The sequence below is a fragment of the Nicotiana tomentosiformis genome, chromosome 7, assembly GCF_000390325.3.
Source record: "Nicotiana tomentosiformis chromosome 7, ASM39032v3, whole genome shotgun sequence".
In the NCBI taxonomy this organism is placed as follows: domain Eukaryota; kingdom Viridiplantae; phylum Streptophyta; class Magnoliopsida; order Solanales; family Solanaceae; genus Nicotiana; species Nicotiana tomentosiformis.
In genome coordinates, this window is record NC_090818.1 from 46,768,106 (window position 1) to 46,789,986 (window position 21,881).

The window sequence follows — 21,881 nt, forward strand, 5'->3', positions numbered from 1 at the left end:
TCATTTACACTATGTGGTTTCCGTTTACACCTTAAAAGTTAACTGTTAATCTAACAAATAAAGACATTATTTTGACAATTATATGAAGCACGTAAATAATTCACGTTAAGAGATAAACAAGGATATATCTAAACAATTAACAAAGCTTTTCAAATTTATCTAACAGTTCACATAACTTTTTATTTTTTATATTTAAACTTTGGGTTTTAAATTAAAAAGAAAAATATATACTTATTTAACAATCTTCAAATAAATCAGAAGGCCAAAAATAATAAAATATTCTATATGAACTAAACATGTAGATGCAAAATCAATAGTAACAAAAATACCTAGCTAAGAGGTGACCACCCCGATGCAGTATTATTATCAAAAACGCTAGAAAATAGAAGCTGACCTTTAAATGAATCAACCAAAGACCTCAAACGCAAACCTCGAACAGGGGGCCTGGGCGACCTTGACGGACTGAGCTCAACTTAAAAGAACAACAACAATTAATGAAGGTGGAGTTGCTGCGTTATAGTAAAAGAGAGCTGGCCGGAGATGGTGAAACTCCAGCAAAACGCCGGCAAGACAGTGAACTAGCGGAAATGCATTTACATGGCTTCAGAACTGATTTTAAAAGTGGAATGGAGAAGCCACAGCTGCTGCGTTTTGCTAGTTCTGCTGCTGCGTTTTATGCTGTATTTGAAGGGCTTTTGGAAACGATTTTGCTGCGCTTTTGAAGTGTTTTAATGAAAGAAATAAAGAGGAATCAGTGATGATTTGAAGGAGGTGAACTATGATGTTTTGGTTGTCAGTTTTCAAGGCTTTGAAGGATGGAGATATAGCTCTTTTTCTGGGTTTTCCTACTGGAGTATATGAAATGAAGAAGTAGACCCCTTTTTTTTTTTGCCTTTTTTTTTTAGTTCTCTGGATCCCTACCCTTTTTTGCTTTCTCTTTTTCTCCGATGTCTCCCCGTCCTTTTTTTGTGTGTGTTATGTGGGTGTGTTTTAATGGCTAAAAATAGAATATGGGATTTGTGAGAGGGGGACAAGCATGGGGGGCAAGAAAAAGTGAAGTGGGAGTAAAGTTTGGTATTTGTGAGATGAGTGGACGAAAATTGAAATACGGTCAAAAATTAAGTGCTCACATATAGTATTGCTTATTCATTAAGCAAATTTCCTTGGTGAAATGATGAATTCAGTGACGGGCCCAGAATTTTACATAAGCGGGTTCAACATAAAACAAAGTTAACTGATGATACAAGTTGTATCGACAAGCGGATTTGTCTGGCGCTTCTTCTTTGGGTTCATGACGTTACACCAAAATGAACAATTTAAAAACAAATGAGGCCCGGATTTTAAAAGATAATAATAATAAGGCAGGAAACTTAAAATTTTTAACAAAAAACAATTGCTTTAAATAAAAATGCTAATATTTTATATATCTAATTTTACATTTTTATTTAACTTCAAAAAAAATTCTATTTACACAATTTAGAGTTTATTAGACTCTAATAAATTTAACAAATAACAAAGTTGTTAATTTACCAAAATAATAGAACAAGGAAAAAATAAAGAGATGTAACTTAAAATAAACTGGTACAAACTGTAAGAGAAGATAGCTTACAAAGTGACCTAACAATTTACGTAAAATAAACAAACAATTTAGGATAAACAAGTTTAATATGAACTAACAAATTAGGGGGAAAAAAATCAAGATTTGCACTTGCATAATTTATCAAAATTAAGGTAAAATTTTACTTTGTAAATTCTTTTTGATCTTTCTGAAGTTAAATAGACTTTAGATTAATTTTTATTGGACTTTAGTATAAGATCAAATTTATTTTTAAAAAAATAGAAAATAGAGATAAAATAAAATAGAACGGGAATAAACTAGCTAGCTCTTCATTTTAAAAAAAGAACAAACCATCTATGCTAGCCCCCCTATTTAATAGGCCTGTAAGCATTTAAATTTTATCAAATTTAAATCGATAAAATAATGCAGACTATGTTTTAAATATATTAGTCCAAATAAATTTATTGGGCTATTATAATTGGATTAGTTATATAAGTCCAACATATATGGATTAAATAAATAAGTCTTAATTCATTGGGCTAAAGTGATGAGTCCACTTCATTAAGCCTAAGATGTCATCTTCCTAGAGGCCCAGTTTGGTGCCACTGGCGCGCCAAGTCACACGGAAGAGCCAGTAGGATTGTGCCACATGTCAAAATGACAAGGCATGCCAAGTCAAATTAAAGGGCCAATGAAACCGCGCCATGTGTGCAAGTGACATGTTCTGGCCAATCAAATGCGGCCTTGTCACACTTCAATTTGATTGGTCGGAAAAAGTTTATTATTATCATAAATTTTCCCTCCCACAACTATAAATAGGGGTTTTCATAACTTACAAAAGACACCAGAAGTTATAATAAGAAGCAAGAGGGAGCTCGTGGATCAAACGCTGCAGATTTCTCTAAAAGCTACAAGCATTCAAGTGTTCTAAGGATTAAAAGATTAGGACAAACATTCAAGAACAAGCTGCAAGCCCTTGGATTAAAAATACGTCCAGATCAAGATCATACCTCAAGCACTTGGATTAAAATAAAATAAAGCTCAATATTAAGCTTGAATGCTCTTTTATTTACTGTTGAAAAGTAGAATCAGAGGATTCATAGAGATTGTACACTCATATAATTTGAAATAAAATACTACGATTGTTGCAATAGTTTTCGGTCTTGATTTTATTTTCTCGACACAAATTTATTATCTACAAATTCTGGCACGCCCAATGGGACAATCTCTACCTCTTATCTCAACTTTTCAATCACCAAAGTTCAAGAACATTGAAATGGTTTCAAAAAAAATCAACTCCAGTTCAACTTCTACCAAGCCTGTTAATTGCAAGTTCTACGTTGATGTGGAAAGCATCCTCGATGTTACCTTTGGAAGGCTTGGACCAATTACGAGGACCAAAGCAAGCTCGTTAGGACAACAAGCACCCCAAGTGTCGTCCGCATCAACCCCTGTTTTTGGATCTTCATGCTCAAAAGGAGCAAGATCTTCCACAAACGCACTCGAAGGAGGAAGCGATGTTGCTGAAAAGATTAAGAAAACTCTTGCTCTTCTTGACCTCTCCGGATCCAATAACTCTGTTGTGAAGGAAGATGATGATGCTTCAAGTGATGGATCCTCCCCACTTACACCGCAGAGCATGAGCCATTCGAGAATCAATCTGTGTGACAATCCATGCTACTTTTCATCATCCACAACAATCATGCAAGCCATGGTGACAAATACTTCATCTATGAAAGAGCAGTTGGCAAACTTGATGGAAGCAATCGTTGGCTTGACCAAGTGCATGCAAAATCAAGATGCTAGAATTGACAAGCTAACAGATAGGGTGGGAATCTTGATGGAAGAAGAATCCACCCATGCACCTGGCAAGCTCCAGAAGTTCCAGAGATTGATTCTCCCCCAAGACGAGTAGCATCCGCTAAGGCTATCCCTGTCTCATCTGAAGGGATGATTCCCATCGATCAACTGAAGGAGTTCATTCAAGGAACTATTAAGAATAAATATGAATTTGTTGCCATGTCCTCCCTTACATACGCAAAGTCGTACACTGCAAGGATAGATATGTTGAAGATGCCTGTTGGCTATCAACCTCCAAAGTTTCAACAGTTTGATAGTAAAGGCAATCCAAAGCAACATGTGGCGTATTTCGTTGAGACATGTAACAACGCTAGGACTTATGGAGATTACCTCGTCAAACAGTTTGTCCGCTCGCTAAAAGGAAATGCTTTTGATTGGTATACAGACCTCGAGGAGGGATCTATTGATAGTTGGGATCAACTAGAGCAAGAGTTCCTCAATCGCTTTTATAGCACAAGGCGCATTGTGAGCATGCTGGAACTCACAAATACTCGTCAACGAAAGGGTGAACTAGTTATCGACTTTATCAATCGTTGGAGGAATGCAAGCCTCAACTGTAAAGACGGGCTTAGTGATGCTTCTTGTATAAAGATGTGCATCCAAGGCATGCATTGGGGATTGCGCTACATCTTGCAAGGTATCAAGCCTAGCACATTTGAAGAACTTGCAACTCATGCCCATGACATGGAATTAAGCATGGCCTCTGCTGGAAATGAAAGGCTGCCCATCTATGAACCTCACAAAGGTAACGACAAGTAATAAGTCAGGAAGTGGGGCAAGTTCGTACCCAAGTCTGAAAGCAAAGAAGATATGAATGTCAACACATCACTTGTGAAGTTCACGACGAATGTGAGCAAGAAACAAAGTATGAAATCCACTTCTTTTCAAGATAAGCCAAGTGGAAAGTTGACTCTAAAAGAAATACAAGAGAAAGAGTACCTATTTCTGGATTCTGATGTGCCAGCCATTTTTGAAGAACTCCTCAAGTTAAATCTCATTGAGCTTCCGGAGATGAAGTGGCCAAATAAAGCTGGGAAAACTGATGACCCAAATTAATGCAAATATCATTGACTTGTGAGCCACCCTTTGGAGAAGTGCTTTATCTTCAAGGACAAAGTTATGGACTTGGCTCGTGAAAAGAATATCGTGCTTGAAGATGAGAAAGAAAGCGCAAACCAAGTCTCTCTCACATTTGGCTCATTCAGTCCAGAAAAATTATGTAGTTTTAAAGAAACTAAAGATGAAGAATTACTGGAGAACAACAAACTTGAATACGATCAACCTGATGATGATGAAGTTTGGACGTTGGTTACTCATCGTAGGTGCCACAAAAGGAGCCCACAAAAAGATTCAATAGAACAACCAAAAAGGAAAATAATAGTGAAAAGACCAAGGAGATGGAATCCAGTTAAGCATTTGAAGAAAGCAAAAGTGGAGGAGCACCATCCTCAAAAGCCACAACATCCAGTGATCTTGGAATATTTCTTTCCATGTTGGTTCCGCATGAAGATTTTTCGTGATGGTATTGAGGCCTCTTGTTGCAATGCTGATAAAGGGGAAGAAAATAGTGATGACCTACCATTGGCACCGTCTTCAGAAAATCTCATCAAGTCTATTCCTCAAGAAGTTAACGCGTGTAAGGAAAAAGTTACGTTCACAAATGACGATCTTCTGCTAGGTGACACTCTTCATAACCGCCCATTGTACCTGGTTGGCTATATGCATGATGAAAGGGTAAATCGAATTTTAGTTGATGGAAGATCCTCAGTGAATATATTGCCAATTCGCAATGTGAAAGAACTTGGTATTCCCATGAACGAACTCTTAGAAAGTCGTGTGATGATCCAAAGATTCAACCAAGGGGGGCAAAGAGCCATAGGCGCGATCAGGCTAGGAATCACCATTGAAGATATGCAATCAAGTGCATGGCTGCATGTGATCGATGCAAAGACTTCATACAATGTCTTGCTTGGAAGGCCTTGGATACATGAGAATAAAGTAGTTCCATCTACCTAACATCAATGTTTAAAATACTACGAGGCTGAAGTCGAGAAGAAGATAGTTGCTGATAATGAGCCATTCACCGAGGCTATCACACTTTGCCGATGCAAAGTTCTACTTGAAGAACCGCATTGTGAAGGAGCTAAAAGCTAATGATGGCATGAAAAGTAAGAATAACGAGCCCACAACTATTAAGGAGACTGCTGGTAGAGTCAAAGCTGCTATTAAGGAGGTACAACCTAACTCGAATAAATCTTATAGAGGGGATATTGCGTCTTATGGCAAGAAAGTAAGTCCTGCACTCCAATATGTCCCTAAAAGGAAGAAAGATGTAGGTGAATCATCTAATCTCCAAACTAACATGCTAAAGGAGTTAACTCTTCCGGTAAAACGAATTGAGGCAGTGAAGTTGTCCTCAAAGCCACTTGCAGGGTTTGTGGCCCAAAATCGTTTGCAGAATGTGTCACTCCCTACAAATCGAACAGATGAAGGTTTTGATCCTAACGCTTATAGGCTTTTTGCAAAAGCTGAATACAATCCCAATGAGCCATCAAAGTTAGGGAAGCTCCCATCAGAAGCTGTGACGATGCAACCATGTGAAGGTTTGGGATACAAGCAATTGTCACTAGTGCGCATCTCTATTAGAAGGGCGACCAACAATTATATCACTATAGAAGACGAATCTGCCACTTCTAACAGGCCTTTTGTCTTTGATCGACTTGGAAAATCAACTGTGAGAACTTCCGTATTTGAGAGATTGGGTCCATTAAAGAAGGGGAATAATTTCCAGAGAAATTATCAAAATACAAGAACACCCGCTTCGCCCAAAATTCAGAAGATCTCTAAGGATTTCCAAAGCTTGGTTCCTTCTAGAATGAAGCAAAAAACAAAAGTCATGGTTTCGTGTGATGAGGTACTGAAGGTGAATCCATACACCATGGTCTACACTAAACAACGTAATAAAGACGAAGAAATTGTGGGTTGTTCGTATCATGTTATTGCACAAGGCGAGCATGGTGTTTTATCTTTAATGGAGGATGATGAGAAATTGGATGATGTTTCACCGTGTTATCACATATCCTTCAATGATGGGGACCCTCAAGAAGATGAAGATGCGAAAGATGCTCCCTGAAACTTGAAGAAGGGGTGAAGGCAACGATTGATGCCTTAAAAGAAGTTAACCTTGGCACTGATGAAGAACCAAGACCCACCTACCTAAGTGCTTTACTAGAAGTTGATGAAGAAAGCACTTATATTGAGTTACTCAAGGCATTTAGGGATGTATTTGCTTGGAGTTACAAAAAAATGCCTGACTTGGACCCTAAAGTAGCAGTCCATCACCTTGCGGTCAAGAATGGCGCTCGTCCTGTTATGCAAGCTCAAAGGTACTTTAGGTCAGACTTGGTTCCCCTGATTGAAACTGAAGTTAACAAACTCGTTAAAGCTGGATTGATTTGGGAAGTTGAATACCCAACGTGGGTTTCAAGTATTGTCCCTGTAAGGAAGAAGAATGGCCAGATTCGAGTGTGTGTCGACTTCAGGGATCTCAATAATGCGTGTCCCAAAGATGAATTTTCGTTTCCTATTCCAGAGCTGATGATTGATTCTACTACTGGGTATGAGGCAATGTTGTTTATGGATGGTTTGCCAGGCTATAATCAAATTCGCATGGCACAAAAATATTAAAAGCTTACTGCATTTCGCACCCCCAAGGATATTTATTGCTACAGGGTAATGCCTTTTGGCTTGAAGAACGCTGGTGCTACTTATCAAAGGGCTATGCAGAATATTTTTGACAACCTTCTCCATAAAATTGTCGAATGCTATGTGGACGACTTGGTGGTAAAATCAAGAAAGAGGGGCGACCACTTCAAACACTTGAGAATGGTGTTTGAGTTGCTCCGGAGGTACCAACTTAGGATGAATCCATTGAAATACGCCTTTGGAGTTCCTTCCGGAAAGTTCCTTGGTTTCATTGTCCGACATCGAGGGATTGAAATTTATCAAGCCAAAGTAGATGCAATCTTGAAAATGCCTAAGCCTCGGGATATTCACAAATTGAAAAGTCTGCAAGGAAAGTTAGCGTACCTTAGGAGATTCATCTCAAACCTAGATGGGAGGTGCCAACCATTCAGTCGCCTTATGAAGAAAGGTGTCCCTTTCAAATGGGGCCAAGCGTGTAGCAATGCCTTTGAGAGCATTAAATCCTACTTGATGAAGCCTCCGGTTTTAGCAGCCCCTATACTTGGAAAGCCATTGATACTATACATTGCGGTGCAAGAAAGGTCTGTTGGAGCACTGTTGGCCCAGGAAAATAGTGAGGGGAAAGAAAACTCTCTTTACTACTTGAACAAGATTATGACACCAAACGAGCTGAATTATTCGCCAATTGAAAAGTTGTGTTTGGCGCTAGTCTTCTCAATTCAAAAGTTGAAGCACTACTTTCAAGCTCATGTTGTTCGTCTTGTTTCTAAAGAAAATCCCATCAAGTTCGTGATGTCAAAACCTGTTCTTAGTGATCGACTAGCGAGATGGTACCTCCAATTTCAACAATTCGAGATTTTGTACATCTCTCAAAAGGCTATAAAAGAACAAGCATTGGCAGACTTCTTGGTAGATCATCTGATACCTGATGATTGGTATCCAACTGACGAACTACCTGATGAGGATGGAATGGTCATTGAAGTTCAACCTCCATGGAAGATGTACTTTGATGGTATTGTGCATCGCGGATGAGCTGGTGCTGGCGTAGTATTTGTCACATAAAGTCTTGTCCTACTCCTTCACCTTGACACAACTCTGTTCCAACAATGTTGCTTAGTATCAATCATTAATACTTGGGCTTGAAATGGATGTTCATATGAAGCAGTTGTAGTTTCAAGTATTTGGTTACTCCCAGTTGGTGTGATCAACCAACTTTTAGGTAGTTACGAGGTCAAGAAGCCTAAACTACGCCCATATCATGATTATGCTAAAATATTAATGGGGTGGGTCGGTGACGTGACTATTCAACATGTGCCAAGGAAAGAAAACAAGAAGGTTGATGTTTTAGCTGCCATAGCTTCATCGTTAACCCTTCCTGATCAAGCGCAAGTTACTGTCATCATAAATGGGTAGTACCGCCACCAAATGAGGCTGAAGGTGAAGAAAATAATCTCAAGCATCTTGTCGCTATTTCTGAAGCTGATAAAGAAGAATGGCGACAACCCATTATCGACTACTTAAGCTATGAGATACTTTCAGAAAATCCGAAGAGAAGGATTGAAATCCGTCGTCGTGCACCTCGCTTCCTTTACTACATAGATACTCTATACAAAAAGTCATTCGAGGGAGTACTCTTGCGATGCTTAGAAGAAGAAGAGGCACTCCAAGCTCTGCAAGAGGCACATTCTGGGGTATGTGGGTCACACCAGTCTGGACCAAAGCTCCACTTCCATATAAAAAGGATGGGATATTATTGGCCAACGATAGTGAAAGATTGCTTGGACTACGCTCGAAGATGCAAGGCTTTCCAATTTCATTCAAATTTTATTCATCAACCTCCTGAAGTGTTACATCCGACTGTTACATCCTGGCTGTTTGACGCTTGGGGATTAGATGTTATTAGACCACTACCAAAGTCCTCCGGTGGGCACCTATAAATCTTGGATGCAACTGACTACTTCACGAAATGGGCTGAAGTTGTTGCTCTTAAGGAAGTAAAGAAGGAGAATATTGCAAGTTTCATCCGAGTAAACATAATCTATCGCTTTGGCATTCCTCGTTACATAATAACGGATAATGGCAAGCCATTGGACAATATGTTGATGAACAAGATTTGTGATCTCTTTGGCTTCAAGCAACGCAACTCTTCTATGTACAATGTTGCCGCCAATGGACTAGCCGAGGCATTCAAAAAGACTCTACGCAACTTGTTAAAGAAAGTCGTCTCTAAATCCAAACGAGACTGGCATGACCATATGGAAGAAGCTTTGTGGGCATATAGGACAACTCACCGCACACCAACACAAGCGATCCCTTATGCACTCGTTTATGGAGTCGAAGTCGTCTTATCACTTGAGAGTCAAATACCTTCATTACGATTAGCTATCCAAGAAGGGATCACTGATGAAGAAAATGCTCGACTTCGATTAGCAGAGTTGGAGGCTCTTGATGAGAAGAGGTTGGAAGCTCCACAGAGTCTTGAATGGTATCAAGCTCGATTGTCTCGTGCCTTCAATAAAAGAGTACGCCCGAGATCCTTTCAAGTGGGAGATTAAGTCCTTCCCGTACGAAGACCCATAATTACTTCCCATAAACCTGTAGGGAAGTTCACTTCAAAATAGGATGGGCCATATATCGTACAAGAAGCTTACTCAAGTGGGGCTTATAAGCTAGTTGATGTAGATGGCATGAGAATCGGCCCTATCAATGAAACGTTTTTGAAGAAGTATTATCCTTGAAGTTGCAACGCTCCTTGATGCATGAGCCTAAGCTGCACGTTCCTACACTCCTAGCCCGCATGAGTCTAAACTGTGTACGGCTTACCAAAAAAAAGAGTCTGCTAGGTTGAAAACCTCGAAAGAGGCAGCCTAGGCAAAAGTTAGGACATATATATATATAAAAAAAAGAGTCTGCTATGTTGAAAACCTCGAAAGAGGCAGCCTAGGCAAAAGTTATGACATAAGAAATAAAAATAAAAAAAAATAAAAAAAATAAAAAAAATCACCCATTCTGAACTATGGTATGACTTGATCCTCTCCACCGAGGTACGTAGGCAGCTTAGAGTTTCATTATAAGTTCAGTCGCATGAGTTCAAAAGATACATAGTGCCCCAATCATCATTCGAATGAAGTACGATGGAATGTAATTCATTCAATCAGCACTTAAAAATTGAGCTGAGATACCATTCTTCTCTTAAGCTTTGGATTCCATTTGATTTAAAGGGGGTAAGTTGCTATGGTAAAATAGTGTCTTCACTGAAATGATGACAATATTTTCATCAAATTCTGGGAATTCGCTATGTCTTCATGTTCGCATAACCTTCAAGTTTGTTGGTCTTCATATCCGCTCACTACCCTAAGGGGGGGGGGGGGGGAGATAGGCGTCAAAAGGGAGCATAAATATAAGAAGAAAGATTCTTGGGCATCACATTTTAAATTCAGTGAGACTTGAACCTAAGATATTTGTGAGAATGGAGCTCTTAAATTTGGATTGATATCAAGAAAAATGTCTTGTGATCCTGAGGCTTCCATACCAAAACATAAAAGTTTTGGCGAAGTCACGCCAATTCGAAACTGTCGGTATATTAAAATCTGATGTTGATTTCGAAATACTATCTAAAACTATTCTTAAGGTATTAAATCCTACATTTTGAAAGATTTTAGATTTTGAAGTCTTGTTTTCATAAAATCAAACGGTTCGTGATTTTGACATTCCTACATCAAGATATAAAAGTTTTGATGAAGTCGCGCAAGTTTGAAATCTTCAGCGTGTCAAAATTTTACGTTGAATTCGAAATATTATCTGAAACTATCCTTAAGGTATTAAATCTTGAAATTTGGATATATTTATATTTTGAAGTTTTGTTTTCGACAAATCTAACGGTCCATGATTTTGTTGTTCCTACACTAAGATACAAATATTTTGGTGAAGCTGCGCAAATCTGAAACTATCAACGTGTTGGAATCTAAAGTTATATTCAAAATAATATCTGAGGCTATTCTCAAAATGTTTGATAAGTTTTAGATTTTGAAGTTTTGTTTTCATGAAATCAAACGGTTCATAATTTCGACGTTCCTACACTAAGATACAAATATTTGGGTAAAGCTGTGCAAATCTGAAATTTCCAACGTGGAGGAAGAGGATGCTGAGTCTCTGAAGTAAATCATGTTCAAGCTGCATAAAAAAAAAAAAAATTGTTAGTACCTAAGTCAAAAGGGAAGAGTAACAATCACAATCTTGAAAGAGAGCATGGATAAGTAAAAAAAAAAAAATTCGCCTCAAACGTAAAAAAACAAATAGAGATGTCTGTGTCAGACTTTGTTTTAAAGGTTTTCATTGCGAACTTTTAAAGGTATTCGTCTCGAACTTTTTAAAGGCATTCTAAATTTTAAATGTTTTCGTTGCGAACTTTTAAAGGTATTCGTCTCAAACTTTTAAAGGCATTCAGATTTTTAAGGTTTTTGTTCCGAACTTTTAAAAGGCGTATGTTTCGAACTTTTAAAGGTGCGTGTCTTGAACTTTTGAAGGTGCTCGTGGCAAACTTTAAAGAGTCCCCATTGCCGACTTTTAAATATTTCTACCACGAACTTTTATGGATCTTCGCCACGAATTTTAAAGGTCTTCACTATGAACTTTTAAAGATCTTGACCACGAGCTTATAAGGATCTTTGCGCGAGCTTTTAAGGGTCTTCATCGCATGCTTTTAAAGGTCGTTGTTGATACCCAATTTTTTTCTCATATTTTTAAAATATATATAGTTTCAAAAATAGTATATTTGCATCATCATTTAGTTTATAAACCTATACAAATATTTTTTCATAATTTTCCATAAATTTTAAAAGCTTTAAATTAAATTTTTTCTGCATTTTATTGTATAAATATCCAATAATTATCCTTAAAATTATTTTTATGAAGATTTAATCATCAAAACTTATTTTGTACACTAACATTTATGTTTTATAACATTTTACGCTATTTTTTTAATAATTACATTTGCATTTTTAAGCTAATTGCATATTTTTGCAATAATAGCCTATATTCATGTATAATTACATTATTTGTGCTAAAATAATTTTTTATATTTTTATAATGCCAAGTTATTATTTTCAATCATTTTAGTGCACAAATAATATTTTTGTTATTTATTAATTACTTTTATAAATTATGTTTTGATAAATATTGGGTATTTAAAAACTAGCCCCAATTTCTAAACAATTTCGAACCAAATAAATGGCCCAAAACCCCCAATACCCTAGCCCAATAAACCAAGCCCAAACCAACAACCCCTTAACTCAAACACGCGGTCGGTACTCGTTAATTGACCCGCCCCACTCACTTTTTTTAATCCTGGCCGTTGATCTCTCAAGATCAACGGACCTTGTTATTTCTCTCCTTTTTAATTACCCTCCCAGAAACCCTAACCCATAATCCCATAACCCACCGCCTTCATATTCTCTCAACCTCCCCTCCCTCTCTAAAGAACCCTAAAACTGCCGCCCTTAAAATCTTCTCCTAATCCCACTGAGTATGGGATTTAATTATGACTTCTTACCATATTCGACCCCTTTTGGGTACTGGCTATTCTCCTATAGTGCTTACCTAAACATGGCAAGAAGATCTCTTCAAAATCGAACTAAAATTGGTTCAAACCCCTGATTTTGAGTATTATTCTTTCTATATTCGTCCTATGCTACTGTGAGTCCGATTATTTGTTTATATTCTGTTGATTTTCACTTTCCCTAAAAACTAGGGTTTACAGATCCCTTAAACTGATTTTTTGACTGATTTGCATGTTTATTTATCTTATTTGTTGCTTAAATCACTATGTCTCCCTTGTTTGATGTTCGATTTTACTACTATATAAACCCCTCCCCCATTCCCTTCTAAAGAGGACTTCAATCGCTAAAAATCACTACTAAAAAAAATTAGGGCTTTACTCTATGTTCAGTGATTCTCTTGTTTTTGAATCTTGGCCGGCTGAAAGCCAAGGCCACAAGATTTCCTACTTATTTGACCTTTCTTGGGAGTGAGCACTGCCCTGGGTTCTTTGAAACCCTTGGGAACTAGACGCATCTGGGATTCTGGGTCATATTGCTGTTCTTTTCTTGTTTGTTGAGCAATAACTGGTTAGTTTTTCAAACTTTGCAATGTTTATTCCATTCTGTTCTAATTAGCATATCTATGATTGTAACACCCCAAATTTTTACTAATATTTGCATTTTCGATTGAGCATCTTTAATGAGAAAATATTTTTACTTCGCACTTCCTAAACGTGAAATTTACAATACATGAAAATTCCTTACTCTAGGTTGTGTTAATACTAACAAAGAAGTTCCATGGTGTTGCTATGCGTAACACTTAATATTATTTTGATAAATTATTGTTAAATACATTATAATTAAGTTTTTGGGCTGTCACTCTTTTGTATTTATCTAAGGATATTTAGTAGTTGGGCAGCCATTTTTATTTCATATATATCCAAAATTCTTAAAGACAACTTTGATTGACTTATTCTTTCATAAACTCCCCATTTTCATTCTTTCACGAAAAAGAAAAAGACCCCTACCCTCTCTCCTTCTTATCACCCGAAATCTTCATGGAAACCACCATAAATTTCCACTAAACCAACCAGCAAAATTCGTTTTTGGTGAAGCTCAAGTTGCTCCTCTCTTTTGTGGTAAGTTACTAAACCCGTTTTTACACTACACAGCTATTAGTATTTTCTCCATATCGTGTTGTATAGAGCTCCGTTTTAAGTGATCTAGGACTTTCTGGAAAGCTATTTCATATATCTATAACTCTTATGAAGTAAGCAAAACCTGATTTGTCTTTTATGTACCCGAAAATAGGTAATAAAGTATAGGGCAGGTGCTGCCCAGATTTTCTGTTTTACAAACCCTCCCTATACTACTGTTAGTAAGTTTAGCATAACTTTTTGTACAAAATTGATATGGGGGTTATTCAAGATATTCTGAAACTCTAAGACACATATCTACAACTGTAAAGAAGACCACACAGTCTAGTTTGTCCTTTTTCATCTTCAAATCTGAGTCACAACACGAGACAGTGATACTGTCCAGAATTTCTGTTTCAAATATTTTGGGTAATGTTTACCAATATAATGTTTAGTTTGACATGTTAAATCACTGAAATTATATAGATATTGTATTATGTATTTAAGGAATATATATCCTTGTAAAAGCTAAGGGGAAGTGGACGGATTTGGTTTGTTTAGGGCGTAGACGATTCGAACATCCTCAAGTTGTGGTTGAACTATTTTGTGATAAAACACCAAGGTTTGTGTATAAACTTTGTGCTCTTTTTACTTGCCGAAATATTTTGAAATAACCTGATATTTTATTTTTCTTCTCTTCAATTAATAGCATTGTATTCGTGTTATATCAAGTATTGCAAGATATTTGCTAAATCGCCAACTCATACGGATTGTTTGATCATTTTGCATTCTTGTTGGGACTTTGTCCTTCTTGTGGAAGTGACTTTGTCACTCATATTGGCATGCCTCTTGATTTGGATCCTTTGCCATCTTGACTTTGAATTTGTAGTTCGTCTTAAATTATAGAACTTGTCCGTGTTAAGTACGAACTAGGAAGCCATTTTTAATATGGTTCTTGATTCTCTTGACTGTTGGGTTTTGACCCTACTTGATTTTGGGTTTCGGTCCATCTTGATATCTGATTTTGCTTAGTGTGATGGCATGACGTACATATTGGGCAAAAAAAATAGATATTTGACAAGCTTTCTTGGATTGATAGTATACACATTCTCAACTCTTGAATCTTGAAGATAGTTATTGATAAATGGAAACACTTCAAGGGTTGATATTTGATACTTTTGATATATTTGTTTGCTTGTTTTAAATTATATTTCATTTGAGCTACCTATGACTAAAAATGAGAATTTGAGAAGTTAATAGCTCCAAACCCCCAAAGTTTATACGCCATTAAGCTTTATACTTAGCAATAGTTATTTTCTATCGTAGGTAATGTACGGGGTGAAATTTGAAGATGACTTTATGAAGTAGTCTTTTTGGGAGAACTTATGGAGATCACATTTGCATATGCACTATGGTTTTGTATAGTTTTGGGACTTGTACATGATATATATGTCACACTTATGTATGTTATTTGGAGGCTTGGATATTAAGACCAAAATCTTGTAACTTGAATTTGGTAACTTATTTTAAGGTGTATTAATAACTCAAGTCTTGTAATATGTTAAATTTACACTTTGTCTTATATATATGTACAAAGGAGAAAACTAGTTTTCCTTTTTATACCCGATAGTTTGAAATTTATGTACAATACAAACTTGCAGTGATGTCGAAAGAAAGTATAATTTTGTTAGGAAGTTGCTTTAATGTGTTGATTATTGAAGAAGGGTTATATCACCTTATGTTGAAATTTTGACATTGTATTTCATTTTTTTAAAAAAATAAAAAATTATGAAGAGTATTTTCGAAAATAAAAATATTGCACTTTGGACCTCATCGCATGGGCCTATTTTCGCTACTAAATTATTCTGAATATTTTTTAATTAATATCTTCTTAATGTTGTAAGTAGTAAATTAGATTTGTTTCGTAAGTAGCACCCTCCCAAAGGGGTTGCTACAAGTTTTAGTATCAGAGCCTAGGTTTGTGATTCTAGAATTTTTGTTGTGATCGTACCTAATATTTTTGTTATTTTCTTTCTTAAAAATGACTTGGAGATTATAAATTTTAGCATACTTGTTTAATGTAATTTGATGTGTTACTTGTGCATATGCATCGTGTACATGTCCCTAATGCAGTGTGATCTTATCTTTTATAGGAATTTAATATGGCCTCTTCTTCGAATAGAGCTATTGAATCTGTTGATGAAAGTCAGGCCCATTATAATGCTCCACCTAACCTCCAAGAAGGAGATGAGGTACCCTTGCCTAACCTAAATCATCATCGTCTTAGTGAAAATGAAGTGGACAATAATCCAAGAGCAATGGGTCATAGTACTCCTATTATGACTCCTCCATTTCAGCAGATGGCTGAGTTCTTTCGTCACTTGGCTGGGACAATGTCAGAACCTAGTGAAATGAATTTTGAGAAGATGAGGAAAATGGGTGGAGTCGAATTTGAAGGCACTACTGATCCCACGGTAGCTGAACAATGGCTCGAGCGCATGGAGAGAGTCTTTGAACAACTAGAGTGTACTAATGCTGCCAAATTTAAATATGCTATCTATCTTTTACAAAAAAGATGCCTATGATTGGTGGGTAAGTGTGCCAAATACAAAAGCAAAACCTCCGGTGCTGACTTGGGATAACTTTGTGAAAGCATTTCGTGCGAAATATGTCCCTCCTGTCTACTGTGATGCAAAGAAAAAAGAGTTTCTGAATTTAAGACAAGGTAGTATGTCTATTGCAGAGTATCAACAAAAATTTCTCAGGCTTTCTCGCTATGCTGGAGGTATTATTGATGGTGAAAGAGACAAGTGCAGAAGATTTAAAAAAGGTTTGAATGGTTACATTCGAAAATCTGTGGCAATCTTGCAACTTGAGGATTTTTCCAAGCTAATTTCAGCTGCTCTTACTTGGGAAAGAATTGACATGGAAGAAGCTAGTAGGAGAGAAAACAAGTTTAGGAAGGGTAATTCAGATTATGGCGGTCCATCCAAGAAGGGAAAGTTTGACTATTCCAAGACTGAAAGTGCACAGAAGTCATCATATCATAAGCAGAATAATCCAAATTTCTCTACTGCTAGTACTCCAAGTTATGGACAAGGCAAAACTTATACACCTACTTGTGCACAGCGCGAAAAGAATCACTATGGTGTCTGCAGAAGAGCTTCTGGTGCTTGTTTTAATTGTCGAAGTATGGATCATAAAGTGAAGGATTGTCCTAATCCTAATCCTCTTTCTTATACGCATACAGAGGGCTCAGTTCAAAAGCCTATCACTACTCATTCTCAAGCTAATAGTGGTGCAAGACCTAGAAATATACAAGCGACGGGTTCGGGTGGAGCTAATCAGGCTAGTAGGTCGAGATCTACTGCACGAGTCTATGCTATGAGACAGAAGAATGACCAAGATGGCCCAGCCGTGGTTGTTAGTAAATTTTTCCTTATTTGGCATACCTGTTGTTACATTATTTGATCCTAGATCTTCACACTCTTATGTTTGCTCGTCACTTGCATTTCCTGATACTGTTAAATCTATAAGACTTGACTTTGATGTGTTGGTCACGAGTCCATTAGGTCATCAAGCTGTTGTTAATAGGATTTACCAAGATTGTCCATTCATGATTCAAAATCTGGTCTTCCCTGCAGACTTGCTTGAAATGCCCTTCCAAGACTATGTTATTATTGTTGGTATGGATTGGCTCCATAGGCACCATGCATTAGTTGATTGTAGGTTGAAGCAAGTGACTTTTAGAACTCCTACATACTCACACATAGTAGTTCAAGGAGAAAGATCATTGAAAGCTAATATTATTTATGTGGTCTTGGCAAGGAAGATGATTTGTCAAGGTTGTGATGCCTATCTTGCTCATATAGTCGATACACGATTGGGGAGTCCAAGTCTTAAGGACATACCAATCGTGTGCGACTTTCCTGTTGTATTTCCTGATGATCTTCTTGGGTTGCCTCCAAAAAGGGAGATTGAATTTCCTATAGAGCTTGCCCTTGGAACTACTCCTATTTCTATCGCTCCTTATAGAATGGCTCCAGCTGAATTAAAAGAGTTGAAGGCTCAATTGCAAGAACTTCTTGAGAAAGGTTTTATCCATCCCAGTATTTCGCCTTGGGGAGCTCATGTTTTATTTGTGAAAAAGAAAGATGGCACTCTTAGGCTTTGCATTGATTACCGGCAGCTGAACAAGGTAACAATCAAAAACAAATATCCACTGCCTAGAATAGATGACTTGTTTGACCAACTGAAGGGTGCCAACTTGTTCTCAAAAATTGACTTGAGGTCTGGATATTATCAATTGCGCGTGAGGGAGCAAGATGTTCCTAAAACTACTTTTAGGACCAGGTATGGACATTATGAATTTTTGGTAATGCCATTTGGTTTGACAAATGCTCCTGCTGTATTTATGGATCTTATGAACCGTGTATTCAAGCCTTATCTTGATCAATTTGTGTTGATGTTTATTGATGACATTTTAGTCTATTCCATGAATAGAGAATATCATGATAAGTATCTCCGGATTGTCATGCAAATTCTGAAAGAGAGGCAACTCTACGCGAAGCTTTACAAATGTGAATTTTGGCTGAGTGAAGTGGCATTTTTGGGGCATATTGTATCAATTGAAGGTGTGAAGGTTGATCCTAGTAAGATTCAAGCTATTGTTGAATGGAAACCTCCTAAAACTCCAACTGAGATCAAAAGTTTCTTGGGTTGAGCAGGATACTATAGGAGGTTCGTGAAGGGCTTCTCTATTATAGCTTCTCCTTTGACCAAATTTTTGGGGAAAGACGTCGAATTTGTGTGGGATGACAAGTGTCAAGAGAGCTTTGAAAAGCTCAAATCCTTGTTGACACAAGCTCCAATACTTTCTTTTCCAGCTGAAGGTAAAGATTATGTGGTATACAGTGATGCATCTCACCGTGGCTTGGATTGTATTTTGATGCAAGAAGGAAAAGTAATTGCTTATGCCTCTCAAAAGTTGAAATCGCATGAGTTGAATTATCCCACTCACGATCTTGAACTAGCTGCCATTGTTTTTGCCTTAAAAATTTGGAGGCATTACTTGTACAGGGAGAAATGTCACATATTTACTGATCACAAGAGTTTGAAGTACTTGGGTACACAAAAAGAGTTAAACTTAAGACAACGTAGATGGCTTGAATTCATCAAAGCTTATGATTGCACGATTGATTATCATCCTGGTAAAGCTAATGTGGTTGCAGATGCATTGAGTCACAATTCCCTTGCAAGTTTAACTCTAAGTCCTTTGCCCTTGCTTCTTGAATTAAGAGCCATGAATGTTTGTCTTTCATTAAATTTTAATGGTTCTATCATTGCTAATTTGCAAGTCAAGCAAGTCTTACTTGAGCAGGTCCAAGAAGTGCAAAAGTTAGATGAGAAGCTTGTGAAACGGGTTGAAGAAGTCCAAAATGGAAGAGAGTCAGATTTTATATTGAAGAAAGATGATACCTTATTTTATAAAAATAGGTTGTGTGTTCCTAATGATGATGAATTGAGGAGGCAGATCTTGATTGAAGCACATTGTTCGCCTTATGCAATGCATCCTGGAGGTAATAAAATGTACCGGACCATCACGGAGCACTACTGATGGAGTGGTATGAAGAAAGACATTGCAGAGTTCATTTCTAAATGCTTGGTATGTCAACAAATAAAAGCTGAACATCAAGTCCCAACTGGTCTACTGCAACCCTTGTCAATACCTGAGTGGAAATGGGAAAGGATAACGATGGACTTTGTTTCTGGACTTCCATGCACCCAAAGGAATCATGATGCAATTTGGGTCATTGTAGATAGACTAACTAAAAGTGCTCATTTCTTGGCAATCAGAATGGACTACTCACTGGAACATTTGGCAGAATTATACATTAATGAGATTGTGAGGCTGCATGGAATCCCTGTTTCTATTGTGTCTGATAGAGATCCAAGGTTTACATCCAGATTTTGGTCTAGCTTGCAAGAAGCTTTGGGTTCTAGGTTGAATTTTAGTACCGCTTTCCATCCACAAACAGATGGCCAGTCTGAGAGGGTAATACAAATCTTGGAGGATATGCTTCGATCCTGCATTATTGAGTTTGAGGGTAGTTGGGACAAATACTTAGCCCTGATAGAATTTGCTTACAATAATAGCTACCAATCAAGTATAGGCATGCCTCCTTATGAAGCTTTGTATGGGAGAAAATGCAGAACGCCTCTTTGTTGGAACGAGGTTGGTGAAAGAAAATTTATGGGTCCTGAGATTGTTCAACAAACTGAAGATAAGATAAAAATCATCAAGGATCGCTTAAAAATTGCCTTAGACAGACAAAAGTCTTATGCTGATCTTAAGAGGCGTGAAATTGAGTATAAAGCGGGTGATAAGGTATTTTTAAAGGTTTCTCCATGGAAGAAGATTATGAGATTTGGCCAAAAAGGTAAACTTAGTCCACGATTTATTGGACCTTATGAAGTGTTTGAGAGAGTTGGCCCAGTTGCTTATAAACTAGCTCTTCCACCAGAGTTAGACAAGATCCACAACGTCTTCCATGTTGCTATGCTTAGAAGATACCGCTCATATACATCTCATGTTCTTCCTATTGAATCTATAGAGGTCAATCCTGATTTAACATATGGAGAAGAACCTATCCAAATCTTAGCGCGTGAGTTAAAGGAACTTTGAAACAAGAGCATCCCCATAGTGAAAGTTCTTTGGGAAAATCATTCTGGCGAAGAAGCTACCTGGAGCGAGAAGAGGATATGCGAATTCAATATCCACATTTGTTTAGGAACTAGTGCCAGGTAAATTTCGGGACGAAATTTATTTAAGGGGGAGAGAGTTGTAATACTCCAAATTTTTACTAATATTTGTATTTTCGATTGAGCATCTTTAATGAGAAAATATTTTTACTTCGCACTTCCTAAACGTGAAATTTATAATACATGAAAACTCCTTACTCTAGGTTGTGTTAATACTGACAAAGAAGTTCCATGGTGTTGCTATGCGTAACACTTAATATTATTTTGATGAATTATTGTTAAATACATTATAATTAAGTTTTTGGGCTGTCACTCTTTTGTATTTATCTAAGGATATTTAGTAGTTGGGCAGCCATTTTTATTTCATATATATCCAAAATTCTTAAAGACAACTTTGATTGACTTATTCTTTCATAAACTCCCCATTTTCATTCTTTCACGAAAAAGAAAAAGACCCCTACCCTCTCTCCTTCTTATCACCCGAAATCTTCATGGAAACCACCATAAATTTCCACTAAACCAACCAGCAAAATTCGTTTTTGGTGAAGCTCAAGTTGCTCCTCTCTTTTGTGGTAAGTTACTAAACTCGTTTTTACACTACACAGCTATTAGTATTTTCTCCATATCTTGTTGTATAGAGCTCCGCTTTAAGTGATCTAGGACTTTATGGAAAACTATTTCATAGATCTATAACTCTTATGAAGTAATCAAAACCTGGTTTGTCTTTTATTTACCCGAAAATAGGTGATAAAGTATAGGGCGGGTGCTGCCCAGATTTTCTGTTTTACAACCTGTCCCTGTACTACTGTTATTAAGTTTAGCATAACGTATTCTACAAAATTGATATGGGGGTGATTCAAGATGTTCTGAAACTCTAAGACACATACCTACAACTGTAAAGAAGACCACACAGTCTAGTTTCTCCTTTTTCATCTTCAAATCTTAGTCACAACACGAGACACTGATATTGTCCAGAATTTCTGTTTCAAACATTTTGGGTATGTTTTACCAATATCATGTTTAGTTTGACATGTTAAATCACTGAAATTATATAGATATTGTATTATGTATTTAAGGAATATATATCCTTGTAAAAGCTAAGGGGAAGTGTTTGAGAAAGTGGACGGATTTGGTTTGTTTAGGGCTTAGACGATTCGAACATCCTCAAGTTGTGGTTGAACTATTTTGTGGTAAAACACTAAGGTTTGTGTATAAACTTTGTACTCTTTTTACTTGCTGAAATATTTTGAAATAACCTGATATTTTATTTTTCTTCTCTTCAATTAATAGCATTGTATTCGTGTTATATCAAGTATTGCAAGA

General features: G+C 36.9%; 1 pseudogene; it reads left to right on the forward strand.

Annotated features, from left to right (window-relative positions):
* Positions 1–6,724: 6,724 nt before the first annotated feature.
* On the forward strand, positions 6,725–20,627 carry LOC117272998 (uncharacterized; annotated as a pseudogene).
* Positions 20,628–21,881: the final 1,254 nt, after the last annotated feature.